At 45.8% G+C, this 26,299-nt stretch overlaps 1 protein-coding gene across 3 annotated transcripts in view; it reads right to left on the reverse strand.

Annotated features, from left to right (window-relative positions):
• SH3PXD2A (SH3 and PX domains 2A) overlaps nt 1-26,299 on the reverse strand; it is a 498,307-nt gene that overhangs the window by 187,422 nt on the left and 284,586 nt on the right. The window lies entirely within an intron of this gene.

Consider the following 26,299-nt stretch of genomic DNA (forward strand, 5'->3'; position numbering starts at 1 on the left):
CGTTGACACGTCGTTCATTTCCTTAATATTGTTGCTGCTGCAGGTACGATGTTGTTCGTCGTTCCTGCGGCAGCACACATCGCTATGTGTGACACCGCAGGAACGACGAACATCTCCTTACCTGCGTCCACCGGCAATGAGGAAGGAAGAAGGTGGGCGGGATGTTATGTCCCGCTCATCTCCGCCCCTCCGCTTCTATTGGCCGGCTGCTTAGTGATGTCGCTATGACGTCGAACGCACCTCCCCTTAAAGGAGGGATTGTTCGGCGGTCACAGCGACGTCGCTGAAATGGTATGTGCGTGTGACGCTGCCGTAGCGATAATGTTCGCAACGGCAGCAATCACCAAATGTCGCACATACGACGGGGGCGGGTGCTATCGCGCTTGACATCGCTAGCGATGTCACAGCGTGTAAAGCACCCTTAACATCAAGGGTGTCAGCCTTACACATCGGTACTGTCACGAAGTGACTGCAGGATAGCAAGGGACAGGGGGCTTCTATATTGTCTCACACTAGGAACCTCCAGATTACCCCTGAAGGTGGAGACACCAGAGTCCCGTACCTAATCATTCTCCTCACCAGATCTAATCAGTTACCCCCTCCCTCCAGGGAAGGAAGAGGCAGCAGTTTGATGTAAACACAGATTAAGACAGACAGGGGTAAACCTAAACTCAGACACACTGCAAACTCATAGGATCAAACAGTAAGAGACTAAGGAGAAAATCAAGAGCAGGAAGGCAGAAATAAAAAGACAACAATGGTTAACACCTTAATCACTCACAGCAAGAATACACAACAACCACAAGTAAGTCTGGATCACAAACACCTCACCAGCCCAGTATAGGTAAGCTATAGCTGGCATCAATAGAATAGCCCAGCCAGTATATATTAGAGGGGAATGAACGTGACTGGTCCCCAAAGCATGTGATCAAAGAGACTAACAAGCAGCCCAGCAGAGATGAACTCTTGCCTAAGCCTGTGGGTCAACGCTCGCATCTCCCTGCGCTGATCACAGACCTCAGAGACGTTAACAGGCAGAGTGCCAGAATCTGTAGTTTCCACAGATCCTGACGCTGCCATGACAGTTGGCGAGGCCTGTAAAAATCTCCTTGTGACAAGTAACCTACTGGTTTGTTCCTAGTCCTTCATAATTTGAAAACTTGCTTACACCACTGCTAGACCTGCGGGGGCCTGTATGTAAAGCCATCAATCAAAGAGAGCAGAGAAGATAGATGCAGAACAAGTAGGTGGGAAGGTGCATTGAACTGCATGGCCGCACAATGGATGCAGTGAGCGATAGAGCTTGGTTCAAATAGTAAATTTATGCTGACAGAGTCCTTTTAAAGTACCATTGAGAATTTGGTTATTTTTTTATTGCATTTTATCTGTTTACTATCATTAATGTATGACCAGTGTGTAAATTCAAATACTTGCCGGTTGCTGTCCTCTGCAGTTTGCAGCGCTGTTCCGCTCCTCTCCCGGATCACGTGGACGCAGTTGTGAACAGACGGCACACTGGAGTTTGCATTGTGAATGGGAGGCACTTTCTCAGTGTAGGTGTATGGCAATCAGCACGAGACTCTTCTAGACTAAGGTCAAAGCTGAGGTCAGACAGCCGTAAATTTTCTCATGTTAGAGAATAGGGCCAATTATGCTAATGATACTTGCATCAAACTCTGCCAGAGCTTGATCTGAATGTCATCTTACTGTGATCTGATTCCCTCGGATTACAGCATCGGAACACAATGTTGGGAGAAGGTGGTGAACAAAATTTCTCTATCTTCTCCATTCTGTGAGTCAGGCGGAAATCGGACTGCACTCCTATAATTTTCATGCCGATTTGGCTTAAGAAAAAAAACGCTCATCTGCACTACCTCATAGTAGAACATTGGTCCGAGGACTAACCAAAAAACCATTGGGTAGCACTCATCTGTGTTATATGCTCGTGTGAGCAAGCTCTAAGAGAGGTAGTAACGGTCCGCAAGAAAAGAATGTGGAAAGAATGGAGAGGGGTTGGAACAGGGCTGGAAACAGCAGAAGACAAGAACCAGTAAGTATTTAAAGGGAACCTGTCAGGTGCAATATGCACCCAGAACCGCGAGCAGTTCTGGGTGAATATTGCTAATCCCTGCTTAACTGTCCCAGGCTATAGTAGCATAGGTAAATGGATTTTTAGAAAGAGTGTTACTAAAGATCCTTTATGATATGCTAATGAGGCCAGTGACCAGTCGCAAGGGGGTTAGTTCCCTTGGCTAGTCGGCCCCCATAGCTTGGAAGAATGCCCCTGTGGGTGTGCTAACATCCTAATGAATACACAGAGTCAGAGGCATGGTTGCGCTCACCTCTCTGCTGCCACTACGCCCGATGCTGGATTTTGGCTCAGTGCGCATGATTCCCAGACTTCCGGTCATGCTCACTAAGAAGCCAGGTGTAAGCGTCCTGGTTAGTGCACATGACGGGAAGTGCGGTGACTTTTGATCATGCGCACTGACCCTATGTCCAGCGTTCTGAGGCAGTGCAACACACAGGTACGCGAGTCACTGATGATGATGACGCTGGGCAGTGGGCATTGCATAGCATGTTAGCACGCCACTGTGAATGTACTAACATGCTAAGAGGGCAAAATGAGTGCAAGAAGTAACACCCTTGCGACTAGTCCCCGCGCTCATTAGCATATCATAAAGGATCTTTAAAAATACTTTTTCTAAAGATCCCTTTATCTATGCTAGTGTATACAGGGACAGTTAGGCAGGGATTAGCAATATGCACCCAGAACTGCTCATGATTCTGGGTGTATATTGGACCTGACAGGTTCACTTTAACTGTAGACTGTTAACAGACATTATCGATAGTGAACAGATAATGAAATTTACAAAAAAACCTCGAGAATGACACTTTTAGATCTTCATATCTTCATTCCCCACACCAGGTAAATAATGGCTCCTTCACCTCATTCCTATCCTTCCTTATATATACTTGAAAGGGAACCTGTCACCACTTTTTTGGCCTATAGGCTGCGGCCACCACCACCGGGCTCTTATATACAGCGTTCTAACATGCTAAGAGCCCAGGCCGCTGTGAGAACATAAAAAACACTTTATAATACTTACCTAACGGTCGCTCAGTTGGCCATATGGCGTCTCCGTTCTCCGGTGCCGGCACCGCCTCTTTCGGCCATCTTCATCCTCCTTCTGACTCCTGTGTGCATGTCGCGTGTACGTCATACACAGTCGCCGGTCCTGCGCAGGCGCACTACAATACTTTGATCTGCCCTGCTCAGGACCTGAATGCCGGCGAGTGTGTATGACGTCGGACGCATCATGCACCGCGGCTAGAGAAGAAGGAGCACAAAGATGGCCGAAAGAGGCGGCGCCGGCACTGGAGAACGGAGATGCCCATCTGGCTAACCGAGCGACCGTTAGGTAAGTGTTATAAAGGGTTTTTTATGTTCTCACAGCGGCCTGTGCTCTTATATACAGCATGTTAGAATGCTGTATATAAGAGCCCGGTGGTGGTGGTGGCCGCAGCTTACAGTCCAAAAAAAAGTGGTGACAGGTTCCCTTTGAACATCTTCATCTTCATTAATCTGATTGAGTTTATTTACAAACCTCAGTGCAACCAAAAGTGCAGTAATAAGACAGAAGTTTAATTTTCCATTAGACAATGATATGAGAAATCTTACTTCTTTCCATGAAGCAGTTGCCTTTATAAATGAGCTTCTCTGCACTAATGGTCATGAATTCTCCGAGTCATCAATAACTCCCCCCGCCCTCAATTAAGGAAAATATTGTCTGAAAAAATAAGAATCGTATCCTTCACGTCTTTCTTTGCAACTGAAAATAAATAGATCTCAGAAGTTATGGAATAAAGAAATGATGAAATGTAACCCCCGTGTCAGGTTACTTCACCTTCTGGTATGACACAGAAAATGTAAATTTGAAACAGACCCCCGAGAGGTTCAGTAACATCAGAGGCAACGTCTTATAGTCCTAAAGGAATGTTATTCTACTCCGAGCGTAGATGTGGGCCAAGACACAGCTATAGGGTGAATACAGAGGGTAACGGACACCATGTCATGCAGCATGTTGTGCAAACTGTGTTCTTTGCTTGATCGATAAAACAAGAGGAACAGCAGATGTGTCTTAGCACACACTGCTCACAGCGGGTCTGCGCACCCCATACATGCTTTACAGATAACTTCATCTGGGATAACCTTAAAATGATGCCGAGCATGTGATACAAGATCAGCAACCCCATCTGGCCTGTTTTTTTATATCCAGAGCAACTTTTTTTTAATGGGAAGAATTTGACCTGCACATTTGCTTCTCCTTTTATTCTTCTTATACTACTAGAGTTTTTAAGGAAACACAAATTCCTAAAAGGGAACCTAAGGGGAGAACTTTTCTCCTTGCGGAGACTGACAAACCGATCTGGCTGTCAGTGGTGAGGGGTCATAGCTTCAATGCTGCTCTGGGAAATTCAAATTGACTCTTCAGGGAGGAAGGAGACAAACTCTAGCGCCACCTATTGGAAGTAGCAATCCTAAAAGTCAAAAGTGGCCCTTTAACGAGTCTTTTCATATGATCTGACAGCCAGATTGGTTTGTCAGTCTCCGTAAGGAGAAAAATTCTCCCCATAGACTCCACTTTAGCTTTTCATACAGCCAGATCAGACTTCATACTTTGCACTGACAAGGGATAACTATCCCGAAACACTGAAGGGGGCTTTACACGCTACGATATCGTTAATGTTTGGTCGCCGGGGTCAAGTTGTTAGTGACGCACATCCGGCGTCATTAACGATATCGCAGCGTGTAATACTTACCAGCGACCTTAGGCGACCTCAAAAATGGTGAAAATCGTTCACCATGGAGAGGTCGTCCCAAAGTCAAAAATCGGTAAGGGTTGTTTAGCGTTGTGGTTCATCGCTCATGCGGCAGCACACATCGCTATGTGTGACACCGCATGAGCGAGGAACGTCTCCTTACCTGCCGCCGGCCACAATGCGGAAGGAAGGAGGTGGGCGGGATGTTACGTCCCGCTCATCTCCGCCCCTCTGCATTGATTGGCCGGCCACTGTGTGACGTTGCGGTGACGTCGCTGTGATGCCGAACGTCCCTCCCCCTTGAAGGAGGGATTGTTCAGCAGTCACAGCGACGCCGCCGACCAGGTAAGTACGTGTGACGCTGCCGTAGCGATAATGTTCGCTAGGGCAGCGATCACAAACAATCGCATGCGCGACGGGGGCGGGTACTTACACGCTCTATATCGCTAGCAATTGCTAGCGATATCGCTAACGTGTAAAGCCCCCTTGAGTCTGCAATTTGAGGTTCTGATTTGGCATAAATCCTAGGTCATATAAAAAGACTCATTAAAGAGCCACTTTTGACTTTTAGTATTGCTTCTTACAATAGGTGGCGCTAGAGTTCATCTCCTTCCTCCCTGAAGAGACAATTTAAAAGGAAACCTGTCATTAAATTCATGCTGCCAGAGTCACATGGGTGAATTGCACTTACATAGGCTATTATCTTCTGTGATACTGACTTCTTGTTTGTTTTTGGAACACGCTTATAGAACTGCAAATACAGTGTGTTAAACCCATTAATGATATTACAGGGTTTCTCTAAGATCAGTAAAAAGAGGTATCATTCATTCCCCACAAACACCAATCTTCTCCATGGCTATGCCTAATATTGCAGCTCATCTGGATTTGAAATGATTCTATAAATCAGAAATTGACCTATTATTTAACTTAGATTTTTGTACTGCTTTCATTTGTAGGGGGTGGGTCAGGGCTAAGCCCACCCCTGCAGAAGTAGCCGGCACATGGGTGGTTAATGTCCAATGCTAAACATATTTGTGTATTGTGGAAATCATCACCAGGTAGCAGTCTGGCTCAATGATCGCAGTCCTGGCACCTGGGTTGGTAGTGTAGGGGTTAAGGAGTAGGAAGAGAGGACCTTATAAAAAGAGTAGTCTGGGTGGAGAGGAGCAGGAGAGTCCCTAGGAGAAGAAGCAGATAGAGAAAGCCCCAAATATACAGACTGAATTACAGATCTTAATGGTCACCCCTGGATCACCGACACGCAGGGTCCTGCACGTAGAGGTCTGTGAAACTGTGTCCCAGAACCGGGTCTAGTTGGTCGGTCTGGGCGGCGTCGGTTTTCCTGGAAGCAGAATACCCAAAGAACCCCTCTGTGAGACTGAAGGTCAGTTGCGCCCTTAGGAGCAGGGTATGTCTTGGTCCTGGCCTGAGCAGAGGAGTGTTGTCATGCGTGGCTCAACCGATACGTTAGCAGTCCCTGTGAGTGGGATGGAGCGGCCTAAGAGACGTTTTGATTCTGCCCGTGCAAGAGTGACGTCACACAGAGGGATGAGGGTCCTAGCGGTGTCTAATGGAGCCAAGGTGCCAGGAAAGCAGTCGGCCACGAAATTGTATACAAAGAAGGCGGGTGGAAGGAACCTCCGTGGGATCTGCTATGGTGCCTATATAGAGAAGGTGGAGATGATGGTTGTAAAGGAGGAAAGTAAAGTGGGGGAAACATATTGTACATGCGGTGAAGAAAAGAAGTAAACGGTTGATGTTTAAACAGACCGCAATGAAGTGTGCTTATTTGCCTCCGGGTGAACGTAAAGTGAATGGACTGGCTGGAAGTCATCCTATAAGTGGTACGGTGACGGGAAGGCAAGGGGTTAATGAGCGGTCGCGCTGCGGCCTGATGACCCCTGACTACATGGCTACCATTGCGTGCCTGTGCCCCCAACATATTTATTTTTTTTTGTTAGCAATTTTTTTTTCCTTTTCATATTATGATCTTAACTAAAAAAAAAAATATAGATATCCTGCAATGTTCATGCTGGTCACGGGGCCTTTTTTAGACTCTTACTTCCTGCTCTTTCAGGAAGAGTTTTCAGCAGGCTCCTTATCAGCACAGACAGCATTACAATGACAGGTAACAGCTGATAATACAGGATGCACCAATCACAATAGGCGATGTCACAGCTGATCCTGCTACTCCTCCCATCACCGTTTACAAATTAGTGTGAAAATTGCAAGATTTGTATTTTTTATTTATAATACAAGTTGTTAATATTGATGAGCGAGCACTACCATGCTCGGGTGCTCGGTAGTCGTTAAGAGCAGTTGTATGCTCGGATGGGTGCAACTCGTGTACCCGAGTATAATGGACGTCAATGGGGGACTCGAGAATTTTCCGAAAGATTTCCCGGAAAACTGCACAAGTCCCCTATTGACTACAATTCTAGTCAGGTATTCAAGTCTTGCCCATCCGAGCATACAACTGCTCTTAGCGAGTACAGAGCACCTGATCATGGTAGTGCTCGCTCATTACTAATTGTTACTTTGAAAGAAAATACAAAAACTAAAAAACAAAACATTAACACAAACACCTGATTTAAACAAAAAGTCATTTTCTGATAAAAGCTTCTATTTAACCTTACATTAGTCACATCGGGTAAAATGAACCCTAAGTGAGTATATTTTTATCATATTTCCACAAGTATGAAAGGTGAGTAACTGTTTCAGTAGCTTCCTAAATTGTGCATCCCCCCTCCTCAAGCATTGCCAAACACGGCACTCACTACACGTGCCACAGTGACCCCACACGACTAATAAAGTAAGTATTTTAGCTCTACTAACTGAAGGCTATAGAGGGTTTCCTTCAAAATACAGCTATCACTTATCCACATGAGAGGTGATAAATGTCTATATGCTGGGGTCTTACTGCTCGCACCCCACAATCTCAAGAGTTGCGCTCCGGATCCCCTGTTCCTCTTCAGTACATTGGTGATTTAATGGTTTTGTTGTACATGACTGCTGCCACTCCACTAAGTGTCTGACCGACAGAGACAGACAAGTATGAGGACCTCCATTCTTGTAAACGGTGTCCAACAAACTAACATTTATCACATATTGTCATGAGTGTGTCCCGCTCTGGGAAGACCTCTGGCAAGTCTGGAACCAGAAGGTCACAACGCCTTATTAAGTGCAGGTCTAGAATTTATATTTTAATTAATTTACTTTCTTTTAGTGCTGTTTTTTGTAGCCTTAATCTCGGGTGCAGCTATTTTGTGACCACTTCCTTTCACTATAAAAAGTCATTTCTTACCATCTGACGCTGGTTCCAGAATCTCATTCTTACGCTGACCACTTTGGAAGGAGCCCATCCTGGAAAAAGCTAAGGAATTGTGACTATTGCATCTATGGTGTTTAGCTACATTGGAGGAGCTTGGAATGTTTTCCTTTTTGTGACTATTTTCCCTCTGTTTGTCTCCCTTACCTTGTGTTGTATCATTGCAGTGGTAAGACTAGTGTTCTCACTTGCCTTCTCACTAGCCAGGGTAAGGTAAGGGAAAGCGAGGCCATAGACATGTGGCGCCGACGGAGTGGGGGGGGTGTTACGATGACATGTATAGGAATGCTAGGGAGAGCAGGGTACAGGCTCAGGTGAGTTGCAGGAGTGCGCTTTCTCCCTATCACCAGGCCCTTCCACTATACCATTCCCGTTGTTACCGTTGTATTGCACTACACGCTGAGTGTCTGTACGCTCCGGAGTGACACGAATATTACAGAGTAGGGAGAAACATATTTCATAAGAAAATACACCTCTTTAAAGAGACTGTGCTATGTCTGATGTCATGTTGGTACTTTGTCAAAGCACTATGATTATACTGTACGGTATACAGTTTGAAGTTTGTATGAAAAAGTTTAATAAAAACTTTTCAAAAAAAAAAGACTGTGCTATAACAATGAACATCCAATGGACTTGGTACCAGCAGTTCCCGTAACCCTAAGCCCAGGTCAACATTAGAAGTTAGGGGTCACTGAATACCTAGATCAACTTTACAATATCAGTCAAACCAGCATCTGTCTATTCACAAGTACAGAGAAAGTAAGAAGTCTACACATATTATTCTTCACAACTGTGCAAAGTGCAGTATTTAGAGCAAAAATGTGAAGAAACCGAGGCCCCGAGCTTCCAGTTGAGGCAGAGGGTCCCCTGGTGAGATAAATCAGTTGTTTCACGTGAGGGCTTGGAAAGGGACAGGAGATCTCAGTAAAAATTCTTTCATCATCTTTTCCGCAGCTTAGTAGACTCCGCTCGGGGATATCCTACTGCTCTGGTTGTGTTTCTAAGAGGCCACCACCGGTAATTCTAATAAAAAGAGTGAGACAGAACGCTGAACTCGGGGGAAGGCTGTGAGCTTTCATCTACAAGTGATAATATTAAAACAGAATGAGCTAATTAAAGTGAAATGCTCTGCAATAAAACTATTCACATCCGTGAATTTATTAACATACACATTTCAGTAGATATAAAATACCAAAGCCATTATGAGCTAAATCTACAATTAGGTCTACAAAGAGATTCCCAGTACAGTTCTTCAGGTGAGGCATCCTTAAAGGGAACCTGTCACCAGATTTGGCCCCTGTAAGCTGTGGCCACCACCAGTGGGCTCTTATATACAGCATTCTAATTATGCTGTATAAAAGAGCCCAAGCCGCTATGTAGAACATAAATAATGCGTTTATAATACTCACCTGAGGAGTGGTCGGGTCCAATGGGTGTCGCTACGCTATGGTCTGGTGCCTTCTGTCTGCGGCGATCTCCATCCTCCATCTTCTGAGGCCTGTGTGCATGATGCATCCTACTTCATCCACTCAGGCCAACATTGAGGTCCTGCGCGGGCACACTTCTCTCTGCCCTGCTCAGGGCAAATTAAAGTATTGTAGTGCGCATGCACGGGCGGTCTGTAACCTTTCCTTGCTCCTGTGCATTACAGTACTTTGATCTGCCCTCAGCAGGGTAGATCAAAGTGCGCCTGCGCAGGACCACAATGCCGGCCTAGGCTGGATAGAAGGAGGACAGAGATCGCAGCAGAGAGGAGGCGCCGGACCGGAGAGTAGCAACACCCATCAGACCGGACTGCCTCCTAGGTGAATATTATAAAAGTGTTTTTTACATTATACAGCGTGGCCTGGGCTCTTATATACAGTATTCTAGACTGCTGTATATAAGAGCTTACTTGGGTTGGCTGCAGCTTATAGGGGCCAAATCTGGTGACAGGTTCCCTTAAAGCAGGGGTGGGGAACCTTTTTTCTGTCGGGGGCCATTTGGAAATTTCTACCAACCTTCGGGGGCCGCACAAAATTATCAATGTTTAAATGACCCTGCTATATTGGGTGAAGCAATTAATTAACTGGGGGCATGGGGCTGGGGGCACAGACACCACACGCAGGGCTGGGGGCACAGACACCACTGGAGGGGCTGGGGGCACAGACACCACTGGAGGGGCTGGGGGCACAGACACCACTGGAGGGGCTGGGGGCACAGACACCACTGGAGGGGCTGGGGGCACAGACACCACTGGAGGGGCTGGGGGCACAGACACCACTGGAGGGGCTGGGGGCACAGACACCACTGGAGGGAGGCACAGACACCACTGGGGGGAGGCACAGACACCACTGGGGGGGAGGCACAGACACCACTGGGGGGGAGGCACAGACATCACTGGGGGGGAGGCACAGACATCACTGGGGGGGAGGCACAGACATCACTGGGGGGGGCTGCACACGACTGGGGGGGTGCACACAGGACTGGGGGGGTGAACACAGGACTGGGGGGGTGAACACAGGACTGGGGGGGTGAACACAGGACTGGGGGGGTGCACACAGGACTGGGGGGTGCACACAGGACTGGGGGGTGCACACAGGACTGGGGGGTGCACACAGGACTGGGGGGTGCACACAGGACTGGGGGGTGCACACAGGACTGGGGGGTGCACACAGGACTGGGGGGTGCACACAGGACTGGGGGGGTGCACACAGGACTGGGGGGGTGCACACAGGACTGGGGGGGTGCACACAAGACTGGGGGGGTGCACACAGGACTGGGGGGTGCACACAGGACTGGGGGGGTGCACACAGGACTGGGGGGGTGCACACAGGACTGGGGGGGTGCACACAAGACTGGGGGGTGCACACAAGACTGGGGGGTGCACACAGGACTGGGGGGGCTGCACACAGGACTGGGGGGTGCACACAGGACTGGGGGGTGCACACAGGACTGGGGGGGTGCACACAGGACTGGGGGGGTGCACACAGGACTGGGGGGGGTGCACACAGGACTGGGGGGGTGCACACAGGACTGGGGGGGTGCACACAGGACTGGGGGGGTGCACACAGGACTGGGTGATGGGCTGCACATAGGATTGTGTGGGGGTGCACACAGGACATTGGGGGGCTGCACACAGGACTGGGGGAGGGGTGCACACAGGTTTGGGGGGATGCAAACAGGACTACTGGGTGATGGGGTGCACACAGGACATTGGCGGGCTGCACACAGGACTGGGGGAGGGGTGCACACAGGACATTGGGGGGCACACTGCGCTGAGAGTTTCATGCAACTCTGGGGGAGAGGGTTTACAGAACTGGTGTGGGGAGGCACAAAGCATTGGGCAGGGCACATAGCAGCAGAGGGTCGGCGCTGGACTCACAGCAGCATTGCACTCACATCACCGGAGTGCAGGAGCCGGACACTGCATCAGAAGGAGAAGGCAGGCACTGATCTCCGGAGGGCAGGGGGCGGATACACAAGGCTGGAAGCTGAGGCTGCTGTAGACCCGCCCACAATTGGCACTGGCCGACGGGAGAACACATTGCAGCACAAACAGCAATGTGTGGATTTAAAGGGCCGGCGGCAGCAAACCGCGGTGACAGCACCAGCACTGCCTCCCCCGGGAATCTGCCCGGGGGCCACAGAAAAGGTCATGGCGGGCCGCATGCGGCCCGCGGGCCGGAGGTTCCCCACCCCTGCCTTAAAGGAATTGGTCACTTTACCTTTATTTTAACAAGTGTATTAGGGATATGTTTATGTGGTACTTCTGTACAGGTTTACTGTTTTCAAAACAAGAGGGGTTCCTTGAACAAGGGCAACATTTGCACCTCTTTGAGTTGCATTCTTGCTCCTGCACACAGTGCTTGCAATAGCATATGACTGTGATCCCGGGAGCTCGGGCCTCACTTACATCTCTTTAATTGCAGGCACTATGCATTGCACAGGTCCAGGGCAGGGAGCCACTATATCTAAAGGGAAACGGTCACCAGGTTTTCCCCATATATAGTACAGCCAGCATCTTTCAGCTCTCTATAACAGCATACTAGTGTAGGGGGGGGTCAGGGTTAATGGTCGGCTGCGCTGCGGCCTGTTGACCCCTGAACACACAGCTACCACTCCCTGTCCCGTGCCCGCTACACTAGAATGCTTCAAATAACCCCAGTACACTTTGCAAGACACACAAAATAAATTTTATTATACAGATGGGGCGATAGAGTCCTACATCACCCCCATAGAGTCCTACGCACCCCCATAGAGTCCTCCACTGTGCTCCTGCACAGGCGCAATTCTCTTTGCCCTGCTGAGGGCAGAGCAAAGTCTGGTAGTGTGCATGCATCGGTGCTCTTTGGCCTTTCCCCATACATGCACATTACACTAGTTTGCTTGGCCTTCACCAAAGCAGAGAGAAGTGCGGCTGTGCAAGAGCACAATGGAGGACACTGTGTGGTTTAATCAGTTATTAACTAAAACAGAGACAGCAGTGTTGGAGGCTTAAAATTGTGAGAGAAGCCAAATGTTGCTACAAAAGTGGAGGATGTGGAAGACAGTTTGATGTCACAGGTCATACACCATGGAAGGACTGAACACCGCAACAAGACACAAGGTAGTTATACTGCATCTCCCAGGCAAAGAGTTCAAAGAAGATTTGGGTTTCAAGCTGTGCTGTACAAGCTCTTTTGAAAAAACACCATGAAATGGGCAACATTGAGGACTATAGATGCAGTGGTCGGCCAAGGAAATGTAATGCAGTAGATGAAAGACACATCATACTTGCTCACCTTCATAATCAGAAGATGTCCAGCAGTGCCATCAGCTCAGAACTGGCAGCAATCTTTGGGACCTAGCTATACTCATCTACTGTTCGAAGAAGTCTGACAAGAATTGCTCCTCATGGAAGAAATTTGGCCAAAAACCATATCTTCAATATGAAAACAAGGTTGAATTACTGAAGTATGCATAGAAACATAGGAAGTGGGGTGTAGAAACATGGCAGGAGATGCTTTGGACTGACTGATGTGTCAAAATATGAATTATTTGGCTGTAAACAATAACATTCACAGAATGGTACAATGAGTGTCTGCAGGCAATAGAAGCATGGTGGAGGGTTCCTGCAAGTTTGGGGCTTCATTCAGCAAATGGAGTTTTGGACTTGGTCGAGATTAATGGTGTGCACAATACTGACAAATACAGGTAGATACATATCATGCAATACCTCCAAATGGCTCCAAATTTATTCTGTAGCAGAACGGCCTCATTGTCATTAAGAACCTACAGCATAAGCTCTGTAGAGCCCTGATCTCCCATGACCCAGCCCCCGCAGAGCCCTGATCTCCCATGACCCGGCCCCCGCAGAGCCCTGATCTCCCATGACCCGGCCCCCGCAGAGCCCTGATCTCCCATGACCCGGCCCCCGCAGAGCCCTGATCTCCCATGACCCGGCCCCCGCAGAGCCCTGATCTCCCATGACCCGGCCCCCGCAGAGCCCTGATCTCCCATGACCCGGCCCCCGCAGAGCCCTGATCTCCCATGATCCGGCCCCCGCAAAGCCCTGATCTCCCATGATCCGGCCCCCGCAGAGCCCTGATCTCCCATGATCCGGCCCCCGCAGAGCCCTGATCTCCCATGATCCGGCCCCCGCAAAGCCCTGATCTCCCATGATCCGGCCCCCGCAGAGCCCTGATCTCACATCATTCAGTCTGTCGGGGATTACATAAGAAACAGAAGGATTTGTGTAAGTGACAATCATAGAAGATCTGTGGTTACTTTGTGGTTAACAGTGTACCAAGAAGAATTCACACTTTAATGCAGCTCTGAAGGTAAAGGGTGCTCACACCAAATATTGATTTGACTTCTATTTTATTAATTAACTTCTGATTTTGTTAATTGAAATAATAAACTCAGCAGCATTTTTTCCACATCACACTTTAGCACAGTACTGTATGTGGAGGCGTAAAAGGTTCCCTTTAAAGAAACGCACTGACAAATGATTGTAAAGAGTTTTTGGTTTTGCTAAATTAAATATTTGAGGGTTTCCTATAAAAATACTTTAACCTTGGTAAGCAAAATTATTTGTGGCAGAAAGATTATCCAAGGTTTTACGCTGACTTAGCAGTAATTACAGGTATAGAAAGTTTTTGGAATCTGCTATTTTTACTCTGTGATTCCGTTCTTCCACTCAATCTCATTTAGACTATTATTCCAGATTGCAGAATGGGAAATTCTAATGAAATATCTTTATATTGAAATAACATTAAGATGCTATAAACTTCTGCCAAACAGATTATTTTTCCGTGCCATTTACTAAATTGATAACATGATTTATGCTATTTTAGAGACAGACTGCACCAACAAACTTTGCCAGAAGTTTCATTAAGGATGAAACAAAATACTTGGCTTAAGAGAATGTAGCACCGAGATTAACTTACGGTATTGCCAAGTTCTGTTAAATAATGTACCCTAAATATAGAATAGCACTATAGGACACTATCACCGCTATCCTGTATACCACAGTCAGACTTATCTGTATATGCTGGAATCAGGGTGAGAAATATTCCATCAGTTACGAGAGAAAGTCAAGCAGTGGCGGGTTTTGACCAGCAGGTGGCGATCTTTAAGTGGCACATTGGGATATATACTCGTAGAATATCGTAAACCAGGACCAATTAGGTGGCCAAATTCAGGGTCCCTAAACTGAGTATTTTAGGGCGTTTTTCAATGTCTTACTAAAGTACCTGAGCTCAACTAATAGGGGCATCCTCTAATAACAAGTCTATGGGCCTCACATCCTACATACAACCAATAGCACCTAAGGGCACCCAAAAGGTTACTGTCTAAAGACCAGATGATTCATCTTTATATGTAACCAATTAACTAGCAAAACAATGGCCGCCAAGATTTACAAGTGTGCTTCACCTCTTGTGTCCCCCTTCTTCCCCGTAGATTGTAAGCTTTCGAGCAGGGCCCTCATTTCTACTGTAGCTGTTGAATTATGTACTATTTTGTTTTGTTTTTGTCTATACAAGTCCCCACCGGATTGTAAAGTGCTGCGGAATATGTTGGCGCTATATAAATAAACTTTATTATTATTATGATTATTATTATTATTATGGGCCAGAATAATATAGACGCCTGTGCCTTTTTATATATACTGAATAGTCAAAAGGTATCTGAAGTGTATAAATATACCGCACATATTATGCCTAGATACACCAACAAGCTGATACATGACTTATTAAGAAGGTGCCCACCCACTGACAAATTGTACCTTAAATTAAAAGGCTGCCTTGCTTTTTAGACTCCGATTCTGTGCAGATTATTTTCTTAATAGATTTTTAAATAAATAAATTCAAAATCACCTGCATAGTAACAATTTAGTGATAAATAAAATTCTGTCTGCAGCAGCGACCACTAGATGGAGCTAGCGGCATAATGGCACGGTGGCTCAGTGGTTAGCACTGCAGTCTTGTGGCTCAGTGGTTAGCACTGCAGTCTTATGGTGGCTCAGTGGTTAGTACTGCAGTCTTGCAGCGCTGGGGTCCTGGGTTCAAATCCCACCAAGGACACTATCTGCAAGGAGTTTGTATGTTCTCCCCGTGTTTGCGTGGGTTTCCTCCGGGTACTCCGGTTTCCTCCCACACTCCAAAAGCATACAGATAGGGACTCGAGATTGTGAGCCCCAATGGGGACAGTATTGCCAATGTATGTAAAGTGCTGTGGAATTAATAGCGCTATATAAATTAATAAAATTATTATTATTAATTATTATATTGACTTCAATCCTAAGCTCCCTGTAGTGGTGCCTCAAAGCATTTAAAATGTCATTATTAAATGAATTAAAGGGAACCTGTCACCAGATTTGGCGACTATAAGATGCGGCAGCCATCAGTGGGCTCTTATATAAGTGCGCCTGCGCAGGACCTCAATGCCGTCCTGTATGAATGACGTAGGACGCGTCATGCACACAGGCTTCAGAAGAAAGAGGACAAAGATGGCTGAAAGAGGAGGTGCCATATCGGGAGAACAGAGACACCCATCCTACCCTTAGGTGTATTATAAAGTGATTTTTACATTCCACACAGCGGTCTGGGCTCTTATACATCATGTTAGAATCCTGAATATAAGAGCTAACTGGTGGTGGCCGCAGCTTATAGTCACCAAATCTGGTGACAGGTTCCCTTTAAAGGGAATCTGTCACCAGGTTTATGCCACCTAATCTAAGAGCAGCATAATGTAAAGACAGACCCTGATTCCAGTGATGTGTCACTTACTGGGCTATTTAGTGTAGTTTTGATAAAATGACTGATTAACCAGCAGTAGATTATCATTAGAGGACTACTTGGCATGCTGCCAGGTAGTCCAGCATATTCATGAGCTCTGTATAACTGCTAGATCTGCAGCAGATAAAAAATGACAGCAAACAGCTCAGTAAGTGACACATCGCTGGAATCCGGGTCTCTGCCCTTATACTGCTCTCAGATGAGGGAGCAAAAACCTGGTAAAAGATTCCCTTATAAGGGGTTGTTAGTTTAACCCCCAGAAAGAAAATCAATATTTTTTTTTTTTACTAACCATAGAATGGGGTTCAACTCCAGCTCCGCAAATCATTCAACTGAAGTAAATAAAGCGCTGACGGCAGAGGCAGCCCCTTGTTCCAGCCAAGATCATCGAGGGGTCTATGTGCCTGTGGTCTGCAAAAAGCAGGTAAGAGGACACCAAGGGAACGGAGGAGAGGTGAGAAGAATTTTTTGTGTGTGTATGTGAACAACAGAATAATAGGGAACAAGAAAGGGAACAGTATGAGGACATTCCTAAAGGATCGGGCACATTACTACAGGGCACAAGGATGGAGCACATTACTACAGGGCACAAGGATGGGGCACATCACTACAGAGAACAAGAAGCACAAGGATGGGCAACATTACTACAGAGCCCAAGGATGGGGCACATTACTACAGAGCCCAAGGATGGGGCACATTACTACAGAGCCCAAGGATGGGGCACATTACTGCAGGGCCCAAGGATGGGGCACATTACTACAGAGCCCAAGGATGGGGCACATTACTACAGAGCCCAAGGATGGGGCACATTACTGTAGGGCCCAAGGATGGGGCACATTACTACGGGGCACAAAGATGGGGCATATTACTACAGGGGACAAGGATAGGGCACATTACTACAGGGGATGGGTGCACATTACTACAGGGGACAAGGATGGGGCACATTACTACAGGGGACAAGGATGCGACGCATTACTAGTGGGGACAAGGATGGGTGCACATTACTACGGGGGACAAGGATGCGACACATTACTACAGGGGACAAGGATGGGGCAAATTACTACAGGGGAAAAGGATGGGACACATTACTACAGGGGACAAGTATGGGGGCACATTACTACAGGGGACAAGTATGGGTGCACATTACTACAGGGGACAAGTATGGGTGCACATTACTACAGGGGACAAGGATGGGGCACATTACTACAGGGGACAAGGATGGGGCACATTCCTACAGGGGACAAGGATGGGGCAAATTACTACAGGGGAAAAGGATGGGACACATTACTACAGGGGACAAGTATGGGGGCACATTACTACAGGGGACAAGGATGGGGCACATTACTACAGGGGACAAGGATGGGGCAAATTACTACAGGGGACAAGGATGGGGCAAATTACTACAGGGGAAAAGGATGGGACACATTACTACAGGGGACAAGTATGGGGGCACATTACTACAGGGGACAAGTATGGGTGCACATTACTACAGGGGACAAGTATGGGTGCACATTACTACAGGGGACAAGGATGGGGCACATTACTACAGGGGACAAGGATGGGGCACATTCCTACAGGGGACAAGGATGGGACACATTACTACAGAGGACAAGGATGGGACACATTACTACAGGGGACAAGGATGGGGCACATTACTACAGGGGACAAGGATGGGACACATTACATTTTATTGGTATCTATTTTTATTTTTTAAATTTACCAGTAGCAGTTGCATTTTCCACCCTAGGCTTATACTTGAGTCAGTAAGTTTTCCCAGTTTTTTGCGGTAAAATTAGGTGCCTCGGCTTATATTCGGGCTTATACTTGAGTGTATATGGTAGTTCGCTTCCATACTTGTGAATAAAATGAGTGAGAATAACAATTGTTATCAGATCATCAAATATCATAAACCAAGCGAGACAGAACAGTCTGGTAACAGAAACTTGTTACTTTCAAAAATTCCAGCTCTAATTTATTAAAAATGTTAACTATTTTGCTCTGGTGCAGACTGGGACAGGAAGCCACATACCAACAGTATTAATGGGGCCATTTTCTGTATCCAGAAACGCTATGCAGTGACGTATTCGGGAATCTGTATTGACAATGGGTATAAAATCTGGAAGGACGCTTGCAGCTTCCTTTCCTTTCAAGACAGAATGAGCCCAGTGGCTTTAGAGTCGGATGTCGCACAACGGTCCCTTTCACTTCCTACAACATGATGGAAATATGCTATCAGTAATCATTAAAACACTAGCGTGCAGATGAATGTGCCAATTGTCAGGAATCTGAGGACTTCACCAGAAACCATCAATTAGAAGAAGCCATTGACCAGATGCATAAAGAGATCTGTGTGGACTGCGGTCAACTAATGGGTCATAAATATATTTCATAAAAAGAGAGCAGACATTGACCGTGTACTATCCATCGCCAATTTACATTACAGATATGCACAGAATATTGCCTGATGTGCACTACCAGGGTCACAGATAAAATAGTAGAATATATATGAATCTACTTAAAGATTTTACATTTTTTTAAATATTTTTTAAGCCCTTAAATTCCTAGCAAACAGGTGTGTGCCCAGGTCTTGAAACCTGAGAGCCCCACCGATTGCCCAAAAAGACCACTGAGAACTGCACAGCTCAGGGGGCAGAAGGCCATAGATCTGGCATGAGCATGGGCACAGAGATAGATGTGGATTTAATAAAATAAATAAAAATCCTATAGCTGTAAGGAATATACTAATTCAGGATATACTACTACGGTATAGTGAACAAAAATAAAAATGCAACATTTTTGTTTTTGCTCCCATTTTTCATGAACTGAACTCTACGTATAAAAATGGCCTTTTTCTCTCAAATATTGTTCGCTGATCTGCCTCCGGTCCCTGTTGCCGCCTCCAGGGTCCTGTGCACACAGCACAGGCCTCCTGGAAGTGCTTTTATGGTGTGCACGCTTGCATCCTGTCTTAAAGGACCAGTATGCCCTAACTCAGAAGTGCCCTTCAGCCTGTGACTGAGAGGCATAAGGTATTTAAGGTGATATCCAATTATGTGTATCAGCTCACCGTGTGGAAGCTCAGCCCTGGTTTTGTCCTGGAGCATGGACAGGCACTGCCACAGCCCGATATGACATAGAAGAAGAAAGGATGTCCAGCTCTTCAGGCAAAGAAAACCAAGGTCTTTATTTCATCATGCAGATACAACGAATGACATGACCAGCACTACGCGTTTCAGGAGAAACACACCCTTAATCATGATCACGGTCCATGATTAAGGGTGAGTGTTTCACCTGAAACGCGTAGTGCTGGTCATATCATTCGTTGTATCTGCATGATGAAATAAAGACCTTGGTTTTCTTTGCCTGAAGAGCTGGACATCCTTTCTTCTTCTATATTTAAGGTGACTTCCCCTTAGGGGAGGTGCCTGGGCAACGTGGTCTATACATTGCTAGTTCTCTGGTCCATAGTGCTTCTGCTGTTTAGTGCTGTTTTCCACATTGCTAATTCCGTTCTGTGTTCCACTACCTGACGTATCTGATGTTGGCCAAGTCTGCTATACCGGCTGCTTCTGCATCGTCTCCTATCAACCAAGTCTGTTCTAACGGGCCTCTGCTGCATCGTATCCCATCAGCCAAGTTTGCTATACCGGCCGCTGCTGCTTCGTATCCCATCGGCCAAGTCTGCTATACCAGCCGCTACTGCATCGTATCCTATCGGCCACGTCTGCTATACCGGCCGCTGCTGAATCATATCCTATAGGCCATATCTGCTATACCAGCTGGGTATACTTGCCAATATCCTTTTTAAATTGTAGGGCCCCCAAACTGAATCCCATATTTTAGATATGGCCTTACAAGAAATTATTGATAGGTAACAAGACGTTGGGAATCTCAGGATTTTCTCTCTCTTTCTGTACACCCTAAAATCTTGTTTGCTTTTGATGCTGCTACACGTTAGATGCAAGTCTAAAGGCCAGGAAAGACATTGGATAAGGTTTTGGCAAACCCGGTTCTGGCAGACCAAAGAAGTTGAGTGCACGTGCTCAGCATTATATCCAGAAGTTGTCTTTTCAAAATAGATGTATGAGTGCTGCCAGCATTGCTGCAGAGGTTAAAGGGGTGGAGGTCAGCCTGTCAATGCTCAGACCATATGCCGTATACTGCATCAAATTGGTCTGGATGACTGTTGTCCCCGGAGGAAGACTCTTCTAAAGATGATGTATGAGAAAGCCTGCAAACAGTTTGCTGAAGAAAAACAGACTAAGACGATTACTGCCTTGCTAATGAAACTGAGGGTAAAGGTGCTAGACTGGTCAAGCGTCTCCAGACCTAAACCCTACTGAGCATCTTCGGGGCCTACTCAAAGGTGGAGGAACACAAGGTACATCCATCAGCTCCATGATGTTATCTTGGAGGATGGAAGAGGATCCAGTGGCTCCTGTGAAGCGCTAGTTAACTCCATGAACAAGAGAGTTACGGCAGTGCTTGAAAGTAATGGAGGCCACAGTAAATATTTGCACTGTGGGCACAACTTGGCCATTTTCACTTAGGGGTGTACTCACTTTTGTTGCCAGCGGTGTAGAAAATAATGGTTGTGTTCAGTTATTTAGAAGGCATGCCAAATTTACACTGTTAGGCTATGTGCCCACGCTGCAGAAAATGCGCGGAATTTGGCGCGGATTTTTCGCGGAAATTCCGCGGATTTTTCCAAAATCTGCAGCACAGCTACTCCCCAGCCATTTCTATGGCATTTGGTAACTACTGTGCCCACGCTGCGGATTTTTCCGCAGCGGAAATAATGCGAATTTCACTGCGGAAAAATCAGCAGCATGTCAATTATTCTTGCGGATTTTCAAAAAAAGCAAAATCCGCAACGAAATCCGCGTCAAATCCGCACCTATGCATAGGTGCGGATTCCGGGGGAATGATGCGGATTTAGCTGCAGAAAAATCCGCGGATACAGAGTCCCATGGGCACATAGCCTTATACAAGCTGTAAACTGATGACTGTACATTGTATCAAAGTGTCAGATCTTCAGTGTTGTCCCATGATAAGATATAATAAACTATTTACAAAAATGTGATGGGTGTACTCACTTTTGTGATAAACTGGACATTGCTGAATATGCCCCCTCTGAAGCTTTCTATATTGCAATATTGTTTTCACGTGACCACTGCTGGTTTACGCCAAGCACTGTCCCAGTAAATAACGTCACGTTTCATGGCAATGGTTAGAATTGTGTACTCCACAAATAGATTTGGCGGGTTGAGAAGGGGATAGCACGAGAGCATAGTTCACTTTAGTGATCGGCATACTGGGAAATGCCACTTGTGTTTGATTTGTTTATTTTAATTATGTCTGTAATTTTCTAGGAACATGAATTATCTATGGCAGAGTGCTGGACTAAAAGTTTAAAATTTTGCTATGCAGCTGTTTTATGCCAAAATATTCATGCTTTTAACATTTTATTTCACTCTTCTCACTTGAAGACACATGTTTTGGGGTGTTTGCATATCATCAGTGAAAAGCAAGAGGTTTTACTTGGTTATGTAAGAGGCCCCTGATAAGTGGGTCTTAAGGGTGCCTTACACGCTGCGACATCGCTAACGATATATCGTCGGGGTCACGTCATTAGTGACGCACATCCAGCGTCATTAGCAACATCGCAGCGTGCGACACCTAGGAGCGATGATCAATGAGCGCAAAAACGTCAAAAAACGTTGATCGTTGACACGTCGCTCCTTTTCATAATATCGTTGGTGGTGCATGCCGCTGGTTGTTCGTCGTTCCTGCGGCATCAGACATTGCTATGTGTGACACCGCGGGAACGACAAACATCTCCTTACCTGCGTCCACCGGCAATGAGGAAGGAAGGAGGTGGGCGGGATGTTACGTTCCGCTCATCTCCGCCCCTCCGCTTCTATTGGGCGGCTGCCGTGTGACGTCGCTGTGACGCTGCACGAACTGCCCCCTTAGAAAGGAGACGGTTTGCCAGCCACAGCGACGTTGCAGGGAAGGTAAGTCCGTGTGACAGGTGTAAGCGATGTTGTGCGCCATGGGCAGCGATTTTCCTGTGACGCACAACCGACGGGGGCGGGTACGCTCGCTAGCGATATCGATAGCGATATCGCAGCGTGTAAAGTGCCCTTTAGGGGAGGCATTTCTAAAAGGTTGGTCAATATGGTCTTTAGGACTGCTACTCCAATAGGTGGCACTAGAGTTCAAGTCTTCTTCCTCTTTGAAGACGATATTTGCATATTTACATTTTCAGAGGCCTTTAAGTCTCCTTATTCCGTCTTGGCACTCTCCACAAGGAGAAACGTTCCCCCTTAGAATTCCTGTCATAAGCCTCTAGCCAACCAATTAAATCTCCTGCTTTGCACTAATGAGGGGCAAACCCACCGAAACACATCTTCAAATGAAGTGCCTAGTTTCACTTCTTATCTCAGTAGTATTGTTAGCCATGTGGCAAGGCTCGTTAATGGGTTGATATTGGATTTTTATGATTTCTGCCCCAATAGGTGGCGCTAGAGTTCAAACCTCTCTGAAGATGCTATTTTCATATCTTGTCATATCTTTATCATTTTACTCCAGCTGGCTTTTTACTATAACTGGTGGATGAAATGTCAGTTAATGTTCTCTATTTTGTGAGAAGAATGTAGAGCACCTGAAAGAAACCACATGCAGATGTCATCCGGGGTCGGATTCAAACTCAGGACCCAAGTGGTCCAAAAGAAGGTCGTTAACCACTGAGCCACCATCCATCTCAAATGCTGAAAATAAAAACCTCACTATTTTATGGAACCCTCTTAAGATTCATTAAACTAAAACATGCACACAAAAGGTGAAACAAGGACTCGGTAGAAGGCTTTGTAAGACTAGCAGCGTGTGACTTCATTTCTTAAGAAGCACAGCGAGGAAAAAGGATTTCGCAAAGTTTTAAGCGTGAACAATCTCAGTGTAGATCAGATTACAAATAAACCCCATGTGTATTCCACCTATGAAAAATCTCCGGTGAGGTTAATGCCGATCTTCCCCTCAATTAGGTAAAAGCTTTCTCAGTCCTTAAATTACCATCCATAATAGAGCGTGGAGGCTGGATCCGTGACAGGACCCACATTATGCTGAACAATAGTGTTAGGAGATTTCGTTAGAAACACAATTAGATTGCACTTGTCCAAGTGTTTGCAAAATAAAACACAAAAAACAAGAGTGTGAATAATTTTATTATTGTTTACTTTTATTATATGACGTTATTACTGGTGATTTTATAGTGATCGCTATACTACAAGGCAGCTGTTAGATTGGTTGCTGTGTATAAAGTATTGCGAGGGAGTGACCTCACCAGAGAACTCAAAGTCTCATAGAAGAATTTTAAGAGGACCAACCACCAGGATTTTCCTATATAAACTAAAGCCAGTGCTATACTGGCGCTACCATGCTAATTCTATACATACCTTTAGTTGTGAGATCGGATGTATACTTTCTGAAATATAGGCAAGTAAAGTTTGTGAAATGCACTGTTACTTGATTGATAGGTGCAACGGAATATCTAATAGGTGGGTCGGGTTTTGTTAGTTATACCTGCCCCTGTCTGCTGACTGGCTCTGTGAAGTGGGAGGTAGGAAGGAGGAAGGACAGGGATAGGAAAGACGGGGAAGAAAGAACAGGCAGCAGACAGGGGCGGGAATAACTCGTAAAACCCGACCCACCTATTAGATATTATGTTGCACCTACCATCAAGTAACAGTGTATTTCACAAACTTTACTTGCCTGTATTTCAGAAAATATATATCCAAACTCACAACTAAAGGTATGTATAGAACCAGCATGATAGTGCCAGTATAGCACTGGCTTTAGTTTATATATGAAAATCCTGGTGGTTGGTTCCCTTTAAAAAGAACTGGTCGTATTGATGACATAGCCTATGAACAGCCATAATATCTACATAGATTGATGTATGGATTTGTAGGAAAATATTCAGTGTAACTTATAGAATTTTATTATTTTAAAAACTTCTCTATTCTTAGGAGTCCCGTGGGTGCCACTAATCAGTTATTGATCACTGTCTCCATATGAACAATTATAAGGAGAACACTAATCAATAATACGTCGTCCCACCGGACTCCTGAGCACAGAAAGGGCAGTCATTTAAAATATTCCTGTCATTTCCGGTAACTTTTCAGAATAAGCTGACATGGGTAAGTGCATCCATGATGAATAGCACTATTTCTGCCCATTATATGACTTGTATCCTACATATTTTCACCAGTATCCCCTCTGCTGGCTCTATGTCTAATTTGCAGTTGTCTCTGACTTAGTAGATGAAGACTATCTGCTATGATGTCTCCTATCTTACAAGGAAGAAAGTCCAGTTTTGCGGTGTGTGGATTGAATAGAAATTTATTGAAAGTCTGTACAAAGGTAAAATACAAATATCAATGTTAATGGAAAGATTAAAAAAAAGAACATGTTTCGATCGATAACCATTCTTAAATCGTGAAGATGGATTTGCGTCCTTTTAAGACTTTCTCCACATCTATCATTGGTTCCTTTGCTCCGCAGTGCTTGTTTGAGGGATAGCTGGACTTTTTCTTTTTTCTTTATCTTATACCTAATACATATCTAATGGATGTGCCACTTCTGGGACGGCTGCGGGCTGCTATTTTTAGGCTGGGGTGGGCTAAATAACCATGACTCTTCTCACCCTGATAATATCAGTCCCCAGCTATCTGCTTTATCTTTGCTGGTTATCAAAAATAGGGCGTTTTTTAAAACTATTTATTAAAATAATTTTAAAAATCGGCATGATATCCCCTCTATGTTTGAAAACCAGCCAAGGTAAAGCTGAGAACTGCAGCCCATAGTTGCCTGCTTTACCCACACTGGTCATCAAAAATATGTGGGAGCCCAAATCTTTTTTTTTTGTTACTTATTCATTTTTAATCCATATTTCTTTGCAGGGCAATTGCTCCCATTGTGCTTCATTTTGTAACCCCCTATCCTTTACTTCAACCATTTTACGCCACCAAAGTTCACTATTGACTTATAAGTGGCATGGGATCTGGGGTTAAGGTCGGATGCTGCACCAAATTTTTAGGTAAAGGTCCGTCCGGACCCGACGAATACCCAACATTCTCAGGTCCACTGATCTCTACTGATAAGGCTTCTTAAATAAGATAGATTGTTGATTTCTGAAAAATTTGCTAAAACAACAATGACCATTTAAATTAATAATCTACAAGGTATATGGATAATTTTTCCACAAAACAATAAATCTGCTTAACTCCTCTTTTCCCTCCACCTAACTGGACTTCTTGTATTGGTTGAATGATTCACGTTAAAGGAACACAAGCCTAGAAAGAAATAATACAAGTAGACAGCAGACAACTTTGCCCCCCCCCCCTGTGTGTAAGGGGTACTTTGCACATTGCGACATTGCTACTGCGATATCGTCGGGGTCAAATCGAAAGTGATGCACATCCGGCGCCAGTAACGACGTTGCAATGTGTAAAGCCTAGAAGCACCGATAAACGATCGCAAAAGCGTCGAAAATCGGTAATCTGCGTAGTGTCGGTCATTTCCATAATTTCGCTGCAGCGACAGGTACGATGTTGTTCCTCATTCCTGCGGCAGCACACATCGCTGTGTATGAAGCCGCAGGAGCGAGGAACATCTCCTTACCTGCGTCCCGCCTGCAATGAGGAAGGAAGAAGGTGGGCGGGATGTTTACGTCACGCTCATCTCCACCCCTCTGCTTCTATTGGCCACCTGCTGTGTGACATCGCTGTGACGCCCCATGACCCGCCCCCTTAAGAAGAAGGCGGGTCGCCGGCCAGAGCGATGTCGCAGGGCAGGTAAGTGCATGTGAAGCTGCCGTAGCGAT

This window comes from Anomaloglossus baeobatrachus, chromosome 5 (assembly GCF_048569485.1).
Source record: "Anomaloglossus baeobatrachus isolate aAnoBae1 chromosome 5, aAnoBae1.hap1, whole genome shotgun sequence".
Taxonomy (NCBI): domain Eukaryota; kingdom Metazoa; phylum Chordata; class Amphibia; order Anura; family Aromobatidae; genus Anomaloglossus; species Anomaloglossus baeobatrachus.